This window comes from Stegostoma tigrinum, chromosome 5, assembly GCF_030684315.1.
Source record: "Stegostoma tigrinum isolate sSteTig4 chromosome 5, sSteTig4.hap1, whole genome shotgun sequence".
Classification (NCBI taxonomy): Eukaryota; Metazoa; Chordata; class Chondrichthyes; order Orectolobiformes; family Stegostomatidae; genus Stegostoma; species Stegostoma tigrinum.
In genome coordinates, this window is record NC_081358.1 from 31,645,658 (window position 1) to 31,659,375 (window position 13,718).

A 13,718-nucleotide genomic window follows, 5' to 3' on the forward strand; every position below is an offset into this window, starting at 1 on the left:
CACCCACCTTTCCAGCTGCAGGAGAGAAAGTAAATGGGATAAATATAGAGGAGAGTTTACCTCAATACTCACAACAGAAACATATTGGGAAAGCTGCTTGCGCTGTTTTTCATTGAAAAGAAACTCAGTTCATAAAGGGTTAAATAATTAATCTTATTTTTAAAGTGTAGTTTCCTGGGATTGTCCTATTTTTTAAAACACAAACACTTGACTATTCAATAAAAGCTTAATGCATAAGCCTTATGTGTAATGACAAAGGAGCAGGCATGTGGTTTGGAAAGAAATTGTTCCTCAGGCTTTGTTAAATGAGGGTTTGTGATACAAAAAGGATAATTGTAGTTGACACTATTGTGTAATAAACAGATGACCTCTGACTTATGCCACCTGCTGTTCGGCTGAGGTCCCACCAAATGTCTGACAGAAGGCCGTCACTGGCCAACAGTCCGTTATCGACTTTAACAGTTGTGCTGAGAAAAGGATGGCTTCAGTTGGTTGCATTAGAAATACCTCCTTGTGTATAAAGCTGCTGACATCTAGAGTTGGCTCAGGCATTATACCTGTTTTTTGATAACTCGTAATGCTTTCTTATTAAAACAAGCTGGAAATCCTAAAGAACAGTTCTCAGGTGCTTCCTTCTCTAGTTTCTAATGCTGTTTCACTCCCTCTTCATAGGATAATCTTTATTTTAAAATGTCCCCGTAGCCATCAAATGGATAGCGTCTTTGCAGCAAGCTTTCATTGGCAATGTGTTACTGTTTTTTTTCTTCCATACAGTCTGGAAACAGGCCATTCGGCCCAACAAGTCCACACCGACCCTCCAAAGAGAGCATCCCACCCATCCCGCAAAACATACGGGAAATATCTTACTTTGGAAGCTGCACTTTGAAATCTCTCTGATTTTATATTTCATGTACTCCAAGAATTTCCTCTAACTGGAGTTTTCAATATGTTTTCAATTTAGTTTTTATTTTCATGACGTGCTATGACTTCTAATCGAGTGATTACAGCAATGAGCTTGGGCCACTCTCCTGGTGCTTAAAACAAGTTAGTGACAATGAAGAGAACCTGTAATGGCCCCTGTTGCCAAGTCCTGCTACTGCATTGACTGAAGGTGTGATGTTATGTGAATAAAACATTCATTTATTATGACCCTGGAAAGCGTTGAGGATCAGAGGGAGTTTAGTGTGCAGGTACACCTGTCTTTTCAGGTAGTAGGACAGGTAAATAAAGTGATTAAAAATGCATATGGAATCCTAGTCTTTACTGAACAAGGCATAGAGTTTGAGAGCAGGGAAGTGATGCTGGATCTGTACAAAATGTTGGCTAGGCCACAGTGAGAGTAGTGTGTGCAGTTCTGGAATCCACATTATGGGAGGTATGTGTTAGCACTGCAGAGGGCGCAGAGGAAATTTACCAGGATGTTGCCCTGGGCTGGAGAGTTTCAGTGATGAAGAGAGATTGGACAAACTGTTGCTGTTTTCCTTAGAGCAGTGGAGATTGAGCAGAGACATGATTATGATGTATAAAATTATGAGGGACATAGATAGGGTAGACACAAGGAAAAGCTACCCCTTGATGGGGGACCAGGGGCTATGGACTTAAGGGAAGGATCAGGAAGTTTAGGGGAGATGTGAAGAAAAAACTTTTTCAGTGAGTGGGTGGTGGGAATCTAAAACTCACTGCCTGTAAAGATGGTAAAGACAGAAACTCATAACATTTAAGTAGTATTTAGATGTGCACTTGTGATGCTAATCATACAGGGCTGTAGGCTGAGTGGAAAATGGGATTAGAATAGTTAGTGACAGAAAAAAAAACATTTCTGTCCCCCACAGACCTTCGACATAGTGAACTTTATTCTCATGTAAGAAGGACAAGCAATGTACTGGAATACCTTTGGAGATTGTAAATGTGGTCAGACAAGTGAAACCTAATATCTTCAACCCCTGATATAACAAAGTGTAGAGCTGGATGAACACAGCAGGCCAGGCAGTATCAGAGGAGCTGGAGGCTGACGTTTTGGGCCTAGACCCTTCTTCAGAAATGAAGGCCTGAAAGGTCAGTCTTCCTGCTCCTCTGATGCTGCTTGGCCTGCTGTGCTTATCCAGCTCCACACCTTGTTATCTCAGATTCTCCAGCATCGGCAGTTCCTACTATCTCATCTTCAACCCATGCCCCCCACCCATTGTCACTAAAAAATTGGCACCATGGCAGATAGAGCAATTGAAAAACACTTGCAGTTCATGGTGAGAGAATATCAGCTCCGGGTCTGCAGAGAACCTAAGATTGTCTTTGTGAATAATGGCCCACATGTACCACTTCAAGCTGACCTGTAATTCTGTCTGCTTCATGGAGATAACAGTGATCAATCTGTCAATGCGTCAAGACTGCTTGAGATTTTGTAGCCTGTACGCTATATGAATGTCACCAGCAGGTTACTACAATTACAGATGTTTACATTCTGTACTGTGTATTAGCCTGATTAATGCCATTGCCCCTCGAAGGGCCTCCCATCACTCATGAAGTAGAGACTGTGTACTCAGACGGAAAAACAACACATTTCTTCCATCCACTCCAGGTATGTTGGTGCCCATTTGGCATTTCCATTGTAGATTGGTGACTCGCATGAGGATGGAAAGCAATAAAGGGTACGCTTTGTGAGCGACCCCATTAGTTCCGAGCTACCACATATTCCCATCCACTTAACTCTATCTCCCCATTCCTATCTTTTGGTGTTTTCAAAATATTATGCATTTCACAAAACATAGAATATTTATTTTGAAAAGCCTAATGTGATATAAAATATTACTAAATTGTGAGATTTAAGTATTTGTGATCACATTGTAATAACCCGTTAGCTTTCTTTCTACCGAGGACAACATTCTAGATATTGATAGAGAAATAATTTACTCCGACTTGTGATATAATCAGATGAACGTAGTTGAAGATTGCTACATTGCTGTTATTGAAGCACTAATGCTAAATGCACATTATAATTGTTAGGCTGCCTACATAGATTTTGTACACAGTGCACGGTAAAACCAAACCTGTAAATTCTATGTGTCTTTATGCAGAAAATAACTCCCTCCAGTTTAGAAATAAAACACCTTATACAATAAAGAAAGCAATATTCAGGGAACACATAAAATTCAAGCAAATACTTGAAAGAGCTGCATGTAAGACTTCCACAAAATATGCAACAAGATTAAAGACATAATACATTTATTTTGGTGCAAAAGCAAAAAGTGCGTTTATCATAATATCAAAACCATTGTAGTCAATAAAATAAATAGTCTGCAGCAATTTCTCAATGGACAGACAAATGAAGAAGAAAACAATGATTTATCAAGGGCATTGCCTTAACAAAACAATTAATTTAGGTCCTGAGATGCTGCTTGGCCTGCTGTGTTCATCCAGCTTCACACTTTGTTATCTTGGATTCTCCAGCATCTGCAGTTCCCATTATCTCTCAATTAATTTAGGTTGTTGGTTGCTAAACACGATATTCTTCTTATTACACAATCAAACAGTAGGTGTACAGATCATTGCATTGACAACAACATGTTCTTTGATTGCTCACATTAGGGTAAGGGATTTTTAAGCAATGTTGTAATAAATAAAATAATGTGTAATTTTTACAATATATGACTGTTTGCCTGAAAATGTTTGCTATTCATCTGGAAAATGCCTTCCATAACTTGAATGGTGTATGTTGCTTTTCTGCCTTCTCAAGAAGCATTATTATATAAGAAGCTTCAGTTCATAGGCAGTTCAAAGTGAATCAATAAAAGTTGTACCTCCAGAGGAAACACTCCTTCAAACCCTGCCCTGGGAAGTGACAGTAAAAGATACTATTATCATTTGAGAGGTGGGAGAGATAATGAAACATTTGGTGAGGAGGCCAAGCTCCCAAAGACAAAAGGATAAACTTTTGCATCCATTACACCCCATCTGCCTCTGTTTTTAGGTACAGATGGGGAATGCCAGATTGCAAAATTTGTAATTGTGTATAAAGTGGGCATTAAATTGTATTCTAGTGGTAGGCACTAATTGGGGATTCACTTGTGTTCTATAGATAGGAATAGGTAGAAACTCTTTTGGTGGGGTTCGGAGGTAATAGCTTGTTACTTGTGTCTGTAAGAAGCCACAAGATTAAAGAATAAGTTTATTTCCTTCACCATCTAGCTATCCAAAGTGTCAGATTTTCCTTGCCATCATATTTTATAGCTTTTCTGTGCATCTCATTTCCGCCATCTTGATTTTTGAGGCTTAAATGGTGTAAGATTATAAGAACATATAAAATAGAAGCAGGAGGAGGCCATTCACCCCCTCATGCCTGTCCTGTCATTCAACAAGATCATACCTGATCGTCTCCAGGCTTCAATTCCTCTTTCAGCGTACCCATCTCCTGATATTTCAAAAAAATCTATCTTCTCTTTAAATACTTTCATTGATCTGGCCCCATACCTGACTGGGATAGGGAATTCCAAACTTTTGCGACCATCAGGAGGAAGAAATTTATTCACATCCTTGGTTTTAAATGAATGTCCCTTTATCTGGCTCTTCTTACAAAGGTCCATTTTGTCAATGAAACTGCTGACAGGTGTGGTCATGTTGTTTGAGAAGCTACTGACTCCATTTTCTCTTCTCCTCTTTTCCTCACTTACATAGTTGCAGAAACACAGGCTCTTACACTTTTGTGATCAGCTTGTTTCACTGCGCACTCCTCCCAGTCTGTATCCCAGCGATACTGACTCACTGCGCACTCCTCCCAGTCTGTATCACAGCGATACTGACTCACTGCACACTCCTCCCAGTCTGTATCACAGCGATACTGACTCACTTCGCACTCCTCCCAGTCTGTATCACAGCGATACTGACTCACTGCGCACTCCTCCCAGTCTGTATCACAGCGATACTGACTCACTGCGCACTCCTCCCAGTCTGTATCACAGCGATACTGACTCACTGCGCACTCCTCCCAGTCTGTATCACAGCGATACTGACTCACTGCGCACTCCTCCCAGTCTGTATCACAGCGATACTGACTCACTGCGCACTCCTCCCAGTCTGTATCACAGCGATACTGACTCACTGCGCACTCCTCCCAGTCTGTATCACAGACATACTGACTCACTGCGCACTCCTCCCAGTCTGTATCACAGCGATACTGACTCACTGCACACTCCTCCCAGTCTGTATCACAGCGATACTGACTCACTGCACACTCCTCCCAGTCTGTATCACAGCGATACTGACTCACTGCACACTCCTCCCAGTCTGTATCACAGCGATACTGACTCACCGCGCACTCCTCCCAGTCTGTATCACAGCGATACTGACTCACCACGCACTCCTCCCAGTCTGTATCACAGCGATACTGACTCACTGCACACTCCTCCCAGTCTGTATCACAGCAATACTGACTCACTGCACACTCCTACCAGTCTGTTTCACAGCAGTAGTGACTCATTGCACACTGGTCCCAGTCTGTTTCACAGCAATACTGACTCACCGCACACTCCTCCCCATCTGTTTCACAGCAATACTGACTCACTACACACTCCTCCCAATCTGTTTCACAGCGATACTGACTCACTACACACTCCTCCCAATCTGTTTCACAGTGATGCTGACCCACTGCACATTCCTCCCAGTCTCCTACCACTCATCTTACTGTGGTCTGCAAACTTTGACACACTACATTTGGTTATCAACTCAAAATAATCTATGTAAATGATAAACAATTGCTGTCCCAACACTAATCCCTGAGGCACACCACTAACCACAGATTGTCAACCCCCAGAAAAATGCCCATTTGTCTCCACTCTCTGCTTTCTATTAGTTAACTAATCTTCAATGGGTTCATGGTCATCATTAGCCATTTAATTTCAGATTTTTATTGAATTTAAATTCCACCATCGGCCACAACAAGCTTTGAACCCAGATCCCCAGGTCAATACCTGGGTCTCTGGATTAACAGCCCGGCAATAATATCACTAGCCCAGCGCTTTCCCTATTCTCCATAATCTGCAGGTCAACACAGATGTGAATTACCGGCCCCATGGCTGGAGAAGTGGGCTAAGCAGATTCCTTGATCCCCAGTCCAAGTTCTTGAACATCTGCCACGTCACTTCCTGTAGTCTCCCAGTGTCTTCAAGTAGCAGTACAAACTATCAAACATTTTAGCAACAAAAAAATCATTCTGAAGGAGGTCACTGGTCCTGAAACATTAACATTGCTTTCTCTCCATGGATACAGCTAGATCTGCTGAGTTTTTCTAGCAATTTATGTTTTTAAAACATTTTAGTAATCTCAGTAACATCCTGTACTCAGCAATTAGCAAATAACTTGAAATTATCATAGCACCACTTTAAATAGAGATGGTAGATGCCATTTTAACTACTGAATGCATGCTTAGCTGTGCAGGACTAAGGTCATTATCTGAAGTTACAAAATGGAAATGCTGATGCCAAATTAGGATTTGTTTCACTGGAGAGTCAGAGGCTGAGGGGTGATCTTATATAGATTTATAAAATCATGGGGGGTATAATAAACTGAATAGCAAAGGTCTTTTCCTTTGGATAGGGGAGTTGGAAACTAGAGGGCATATTTTCAAGGTGAGAGCAGAAAGATTTCAAAGGGATTTGAGGGACAGCTTTTTCACAAAGACAGTGGTTTGTGTGTGAAATGAGCAGCCAGAGGAAGTGGTAGGTGCAGTTACAATTACAACATTCAGAAGATATTTGGACAAGTACGTGAATAGGAAAGGTTTAGTGGGATACGGTCTAAATGGGATTAGTTTAGTTTTGGAGACTTGGTGGACCTGGACAACATTGACCAAAGGATCTATTTCTGTGCTGCAATGGTCTATGATGCTACAAGCTATTTTAAAAAAATGACCTAATCTTTTGTCTCATTCTACTTTCCAATGTAAGCCACGTTTACTGTCCTAAATAATGGCTGAATTTCTCTGCAGTTCTCTATTTGTCTGATGTAACTTCAATGTAACAGTTGCAGAAACCCTGCACAACTAGTATAAGCAGCGTTTATACTGCTTATTCGGAAATTTTGGCTCTTCTTTTGCACTCCAACACTGTCTCTACTTTCTTCATCATTTTCTGTGCCTCTCCCCAATTCGGTTAGCTCGATAAGTCTCTTTCACAGTTTCCTGTGAGACTTTTCCAGACTTTCCCGCTTAAACAGAAATAACCTCTACTGGAATAGCGAAGAATTTCAGCTTTATTCTAAGGAATGCTTTTATTTGAATAGTTTGGTTTGGCGCTTGACAACTTCCTTCTTAAGTAACAAATACGGACTTACAAGAATGCGACCTTTCTCATTCAAAGCATCTTAGATTGATATTCACATCCAACCAGGTGCTGAAACATTACCAATTTAACTTAGTGCAGAATGTACGAGTTATTTTGCCTGCCAAGCACAGATGTTCAATTTCAAAACTCAGACAGTACCAATGAAATGAGAAAAACATTTTGCAAACTGGCTATAATTCAGATCTCTTGAAGCACTTCACATTTTGAATTAAGGCTATGACCTTTCACTCTGGGACAGTGGCTGCAACATTGCCACCACAAATTTGTTGCCAGTCAGATTCTATTATCTGTCATAATAGGTCAATTTTTAAAAGAATCATTCAGAGAACATAAGAACATAATGTAAGAACTAGGAACAGGAGTAGGCCATTTGGCCCTTCGAGCCCGCTCCACCATTCAATAAGATCAAGGCTGATCTTTTCGTGGACTCAGATCCACTTGCCCATGTTCTTACCATATCCCTTCATTCTGGATGTGAGTTTGCTCGCTGAGCTGGAAGGTTCATTTTCAGACGTTTCGTCACCTTTTTTTTTATTTGAAAAAATATACTTTATTCGTAAGATGTACAAAAAATAAAACATATTTACACAGCTACCCAGTCATGCAAGCCGCTCCGGGTTACCCAGGGGGTACGTACACCAAATAAAGGAAGAAAACAAACAAAGAAGAAAAAAAAACAAAGCAAAGAAAATACCTCGGCAGTCGTCACCCCGCACAGTCCCAGTTGGCCCCCTGACCAGTTGGGGAAGGCGCCACCTGGGCCCAGTTACCAGATAGGGCCCTTTTTTCTATTCTGGACGAGGGGTTTCATACCGTGGTCTTTCCCCACTGCGCCTTGGCGGCGGCTGCCCCAAGCTTTAGCGCATCCCTCAGCACGTAGTCCTGGACCTTGGAGTGCGCCAGTCTGCAACACTCAGTCAGGGTCAATTCTTTCAGCTGCAAGACCAGCAAGTTGCGGGCAGACCAAAGAGCGTCTTTCACCGCATTGATGGTCCTCCAGGTGCAATTGATGTTGGTCTCGGTGTGCGTCCCGGGAAACAGCCCGCAGAGCACGGAGTCCTGCGTCACGGAGCTGCTCAGGACGAACCTCAACAAGTACCACTGCAACCCCTCCAGACCTCCTGCGCATAGGCACACTCCAGAAGGAGGTGATCGACAGTCTCGTCTCCACCGCAGCCACCTCGAGGGCAGCGTGCGGTGGTGCAGAGATTCCGGGTGTGCATAAAGGATCTCACTGGCAGAGCCCCTCTCACCGCCAGCCAAGCAATGTCCTTGTGCTTGTTTGAAAGTTCTGGCGATGAGCCATTCTGCCAAACAACTTTGGCAGTCTGCGTGGGGAACCACACGACGGGATCCACCCTCTCCTTTTCCCGAAGGGTCTCGAGGATACTATGTGCTGACCACTGCCTGATGGCCTTGCGGTCAAAGGTGTTTCTTTTCAAAAATTTCTCCATGAAGGACAGGTGGTACGGAACGGTCCAACTACTCGGAGATTTCCGCGGCAACGAGGCCAGGCCCATCCTTCGCAACACCGGGGACAGGTAGAACCTCAGTAAGTAGTGACACTTGGTGTTTGCATACTGAGGATCTACGCACAGCTTGATGCAGCCGCACACAAAGGCAGCCGTCAGGGCGAGGGTGGCGTTCGGTACGTCCTTTCCCCCATTTTCCAGGTCTTTGTACATGGTGTCCCTGCGGACCCGGTCCATCCTCGACCCCCAAATGAAGTGGAAGTTGGCCCAAGTGACCACAACGGTGCAGGTCCAGGGAATAGGCCAGGCCTGCGCCACATACAACAGTACCGAAAGCCCCTCGCACCTGACAACCAGGTTCTTACCCGCGATGGAGAGGGACCGGAGCGTCCACCTGCCCAGCTTCTGCTTCAATTTGGTGATACGCTCCTCCCAAGTCTTAGTGCACGCCCCAGCTCCACCAAACCAAACACCCAGCACCTTCAGATAGTCTGTCCTGACGGTGAAGGGGATGAAGGAGCGGTCATCCCAGCTCCCGAAGAACATGACCTCGCTCTTACCCCTATTGACTTTGGCATCCGAGGCCAGTTCAAACTGGCCGCAGATGTCCAACAGTCTACTCACCGACCGACGATTGGTGCAGAAGACGGTGACATCGTCCATGTACAGGGAGGTCTTGACCTGAAGGCCTCCACTGCCTGGGATAGTCACGCCCTTCAGGCTCACGTCCTTCCTGATGGATGCAGCAAAGGGCTCCACACAGCACACGAACAAGGCAGGAGAGAGTGGGCAGCCCTGCCTGACTCCAGATCTAACAGGAAAACTGTCTGATTCCCACCCGTTGATCCAGACTGCGCTAACGATGTTGGTGTAGAGCAGCCGGATCCAATTGCGGATGCCCTCCCCGAACCCCAATTTGGCGAGGACGTCCCTCGTGTAAGCATGAGAGACCCTGTCGAAGGCCTTCTCCTGGCCCAGGCTGACGAAGCAGGTGTCCACCTGCCTGTCCTGTACATAGGCGATCGTATCCCTGATGAGCGTGAGCCTCTCAGCGATCTTCCTGCCCGGCACAGCGCAGGTTTGGTCAGGGTGAATCACCGATTCCAGAACAGACCTGACCCGGTCGGCTATGACCTTGGCCAGGATTTTGTAGTCCACGTTCAATAGTGAAATGGGACGCCAATTCTTAATTTCTTCTCTCTCCCCCTTCCTTTTGTAAATGAGGGTGATGATGCCCTTCCTCATGGACTTGCACATTTCCCCTGCCCGAAGCGCACTATCGTACACCTCCAGCAGGTCCTGGCCGACCACGCCCCACAGAGCGGAATACAGCTCGACCGGTAAGCCGTCGCTCCCGGGAGTCCTATTCCTCTCCAAGGACTTGAGGGCTCTGGTCAGCTCGTCCAGGGATATCGGCCGGTCCAGCCACTCCCTCGTGCTGTCGTCTAAGACCTCCGTGATAGACAACAGGAATGACTCGGAGGCCGTGCTGTCCGTGGGCTTCGTGTCGCACAGTCCGGCATAGAAGGATCTGCTGATTCTCAAAATGTCGGGCCAAGACAACGTCACCGAGCCGTCGTCCTCCTTCAGCCGGCTAAGCACAGAGCTCTCTTTGTGCACCTTCTGAAAGAAGAAACGCGAGCACGTCTCGTCCTGCTCCACGGACCGGACCCTGGACCGGAAGATTATCCTGGAGGCCTCCGCGGCGAAGAGCGAGGCTTGCTGGCCCCTCACCTCACGGAGGTCCTCCATGACATCAACCCCCATCACTTGCAGAAGGAGCAGGTTCTGCACCCTTTTCTGGAGTCGCGACAGCTTTCCCCGCCTCTCTCTCGCCTTCCGACCACCCTTGAGGACAAAGAACCTCTTGATGTTCTTCTTCACCATCTCCCACCAGTCACCCGGAGACTCAAAGAGGGGTTTCATGGTTCTCCAACCGGCGTATTCCCTCTTAAGCTCCTTGACGTTCTCTGGGGTCAACAGAGTCGTATTGAGCTTCCACGTCCCCTTGCCGGCCGGCTGGTCGACCTGTAAGTGACAGTCGGCCAGCAGGAGGCAGTGGTCAGAGAACAACACCGGCTTGACGCCAGTGGACCTGACCGAGAACGCCCATGACACAAACAGGAAGTCTATCCTTGAGCGAATAGACCCGTCTGGCCGCGACCAGGTGTACCTCTGCTGCGCTCCGTCTGCAGGGGTGCTGAAGACGTCGAGCAGCTTGGCGTCCTTCACCGTGCCCATCAGGAATCTGGATGTGACGTCCAGTTGACTCCCCCCACCCGCTGTCCCCACGCCGGATCTTCCATCTGCATCAATGATGCAGTTGAAGTCTCCGCCTAGGATGACCGGCCTGGACGTAGCCAGCAGGGGTGGAAGCCGCTGCAGGACGGCCAACCGCTCACTCCGTACCGCTGGGGCGTACACGTTGATCAGCCTCAGGGGAGCGTTCCTGTTGGTGATGTCAGCCACTAGGAGGCGCCCCCCACCACCTCCTGAACTTGAGAGATGGTGAAGTTGTGCCCCCGCAGCAGAATAGCCAGGCCCGAGGAGCGACAGTCGTTACCCCCCGACCAGATCGAAGGCCCACAGGTCCAGGCGCCGGACCATTTCCCGTACCTGCCGAGGTGCGGTATCCCGCACTCCTGCAGAAACAGGAGGTCTGCCTTGATGGTGGTCAGGTAGGCCAACGTGGACACACATCCTGCGGTGGACTTGACGCTGCGCACATTAATGCTCGCAACTCGTACCCCCATTGTGGGCAGTGACCGCAATACCCTCCCCAAGTCCAAGGTCCAGCCTCTCTATCTGTCCCTTCATGCCTATTGCTCGGGCTAACTGCTGGACGCTCTCCGGGCTCAGGAAACCGTCTGTGCTGCCTTCTTGGTGGCATCCCCCCGTCAGGGGTGTGGAGGCAGGAGGCTCTGGGTCAGGCTGGGGATGCGCTGTTTCCTCCTTCCCGCCTGGAAGTTCCGGGGGGCCCTCCAGTGCGCCAGTGGCACGTGACTGGGTGTCGGAGGGAGCCTCAGGACGCCTCCCGTCACCTGGAAGCGTGGTGCTGCTTTCCTTCTCCCTTGAGATCTTTAACTTCTGCTTCGGGCGGGCCCTCTCCGAATCCCCCTTGTCAGAGGAGCTCTTATAGCCCCCCTGTAGCTGCCTCTTCCTGCCTGATGGTTGCGGTTCCTGGGCCCGTCGACGCACCTTCCTCCTTGCTTTCCGGACTGTTGTCCACTCCCCTGGGTCGCCTGTCGCTGCCTCCATCAACTCCGGGTTGTCGGGGGGGAGCGGAGCCTGCAGGAGTGCTTTGCTGGCCTTGGGCCCATCCTGCGGGGCTGGGCCCTCCTGCACGGCCTGGCCCTCCTGCACATTAATGGGGTCCTTGCAGGGCCCTGGTGCCTTCCTCTCCTCTGGTGCCTGGCCCCGCATTGCCCCTGCCAGCGACCTGGGCGTAGGTGGTCCCCCGCCGCGGGCATGCCCTATAGAGGTGGCCCGCTTCCCCGCAAAGGTTGCAGCTTCTCTCTCGTGGGCAATCCTTTGCAAGGTGTCCGTCCTCCCTGCAGTTCCTGCAGATGGTGGCTTTGCAGTCGGCCGCCACGTGACCTGACCTACCACAGGCATGGCAGACTTTAGGTTGCCCTGCATAGGTCAGGTAGCCCCTGCTCCCGCCGATCGCGAAGCTGGACGGTGGGTGTACGACATTCCCATCCGCGCCCATCCTCAGCGTCACCTTGACCTGCCTCTTACTCGTCCAGATGCCAAAGGGGTCCATGATGTCAGTTAGGTCCCCTTCCACCTTCACGTACCTTCCCAGGAAGGTCAGGACATCAACTGCTGGCACATGCGGGTTGTACATGTGTACAGTCACCATACGGCTCCTCTGTGCTGGCATCACAAACAGTGGGACAGCGGTCAATACAGAGAGGGGGCCCTCACCTCCTTTCTCCTTGAAAACCTCCAGGAAGCGCTCGCAAAGCTTGGCACTCCGGAAGGTCACATCGTAAAAGCCTCCTCCGGGGAAATCCTGCAGGCAGTAAATGTCTGCAGCAGCGAACCCACAACAGTCCAACAGGACCCTCTTCACGAAGAAGGTGCGGTCCACAGGTGCACCTTCATCCACCTTCTTTACACAAACACGGATGGTGTTCCGGACCCCCTGACCTGGGGCACGAGCACTTGCCGCAGCCATCGTTGCAGGTTGGCTGCTCCCCTGAACCAGCGTTAGGCCGAAGCCAGCATTAAGATCCTCTGGTCGCAAGGGTGCACAGCCAACCCGACGTCCTCCTTTCACCTCCAACACAAGCGCTCTCCTCCTCTCGGTCCACAAGAGAGTGGGTCTTTATTTTGTTCCACATGTAAGCTAGTTCACTGAGCTTGAAGGTGTGTTCCCAGATGTTTTGTCACCATTCTAGGTAACATCATCAGTGAGCCTTCAACGAAGCGCTAGTGTTATGTCCCGCTTTCTATTTATCTGTTTAGGTTTCCTTGGGTTGTTGATGTCATTTCCTGCGTTGGTGATGTCATTTCCTGTTCTTTTTCTCAGAGGATGGTAGATTGGCTCCAAATCAATGTGTTTGTTGATGGAATTCCGGTTGGAATGCCATGCTTCTAGGAATTCTCATGCGTGTCTCCGTTTGGCTTGTCCTACGATGGATGTGTTGTCCCAATCAAAGTGGTGTCCTTCCTCATCTGTATGTCAGGATACAAGTGATAGTGGGTAATGTCGTTTTGTGGCTAGTTGATGTTCATGTATCCTCGTGGCTAGCTTTCTGCCAGTTTGTCCAATGTAGTGTCCAAAGACCCTATACAGACAACAAATAAAATGAACGTCATCTACAAAATACCTTGCAAGAACAGTGACAAACGCTACATTGGACAAACTCAGCAGGTACGGGAAATGGTCCGGCGCCTGGACCTGTGG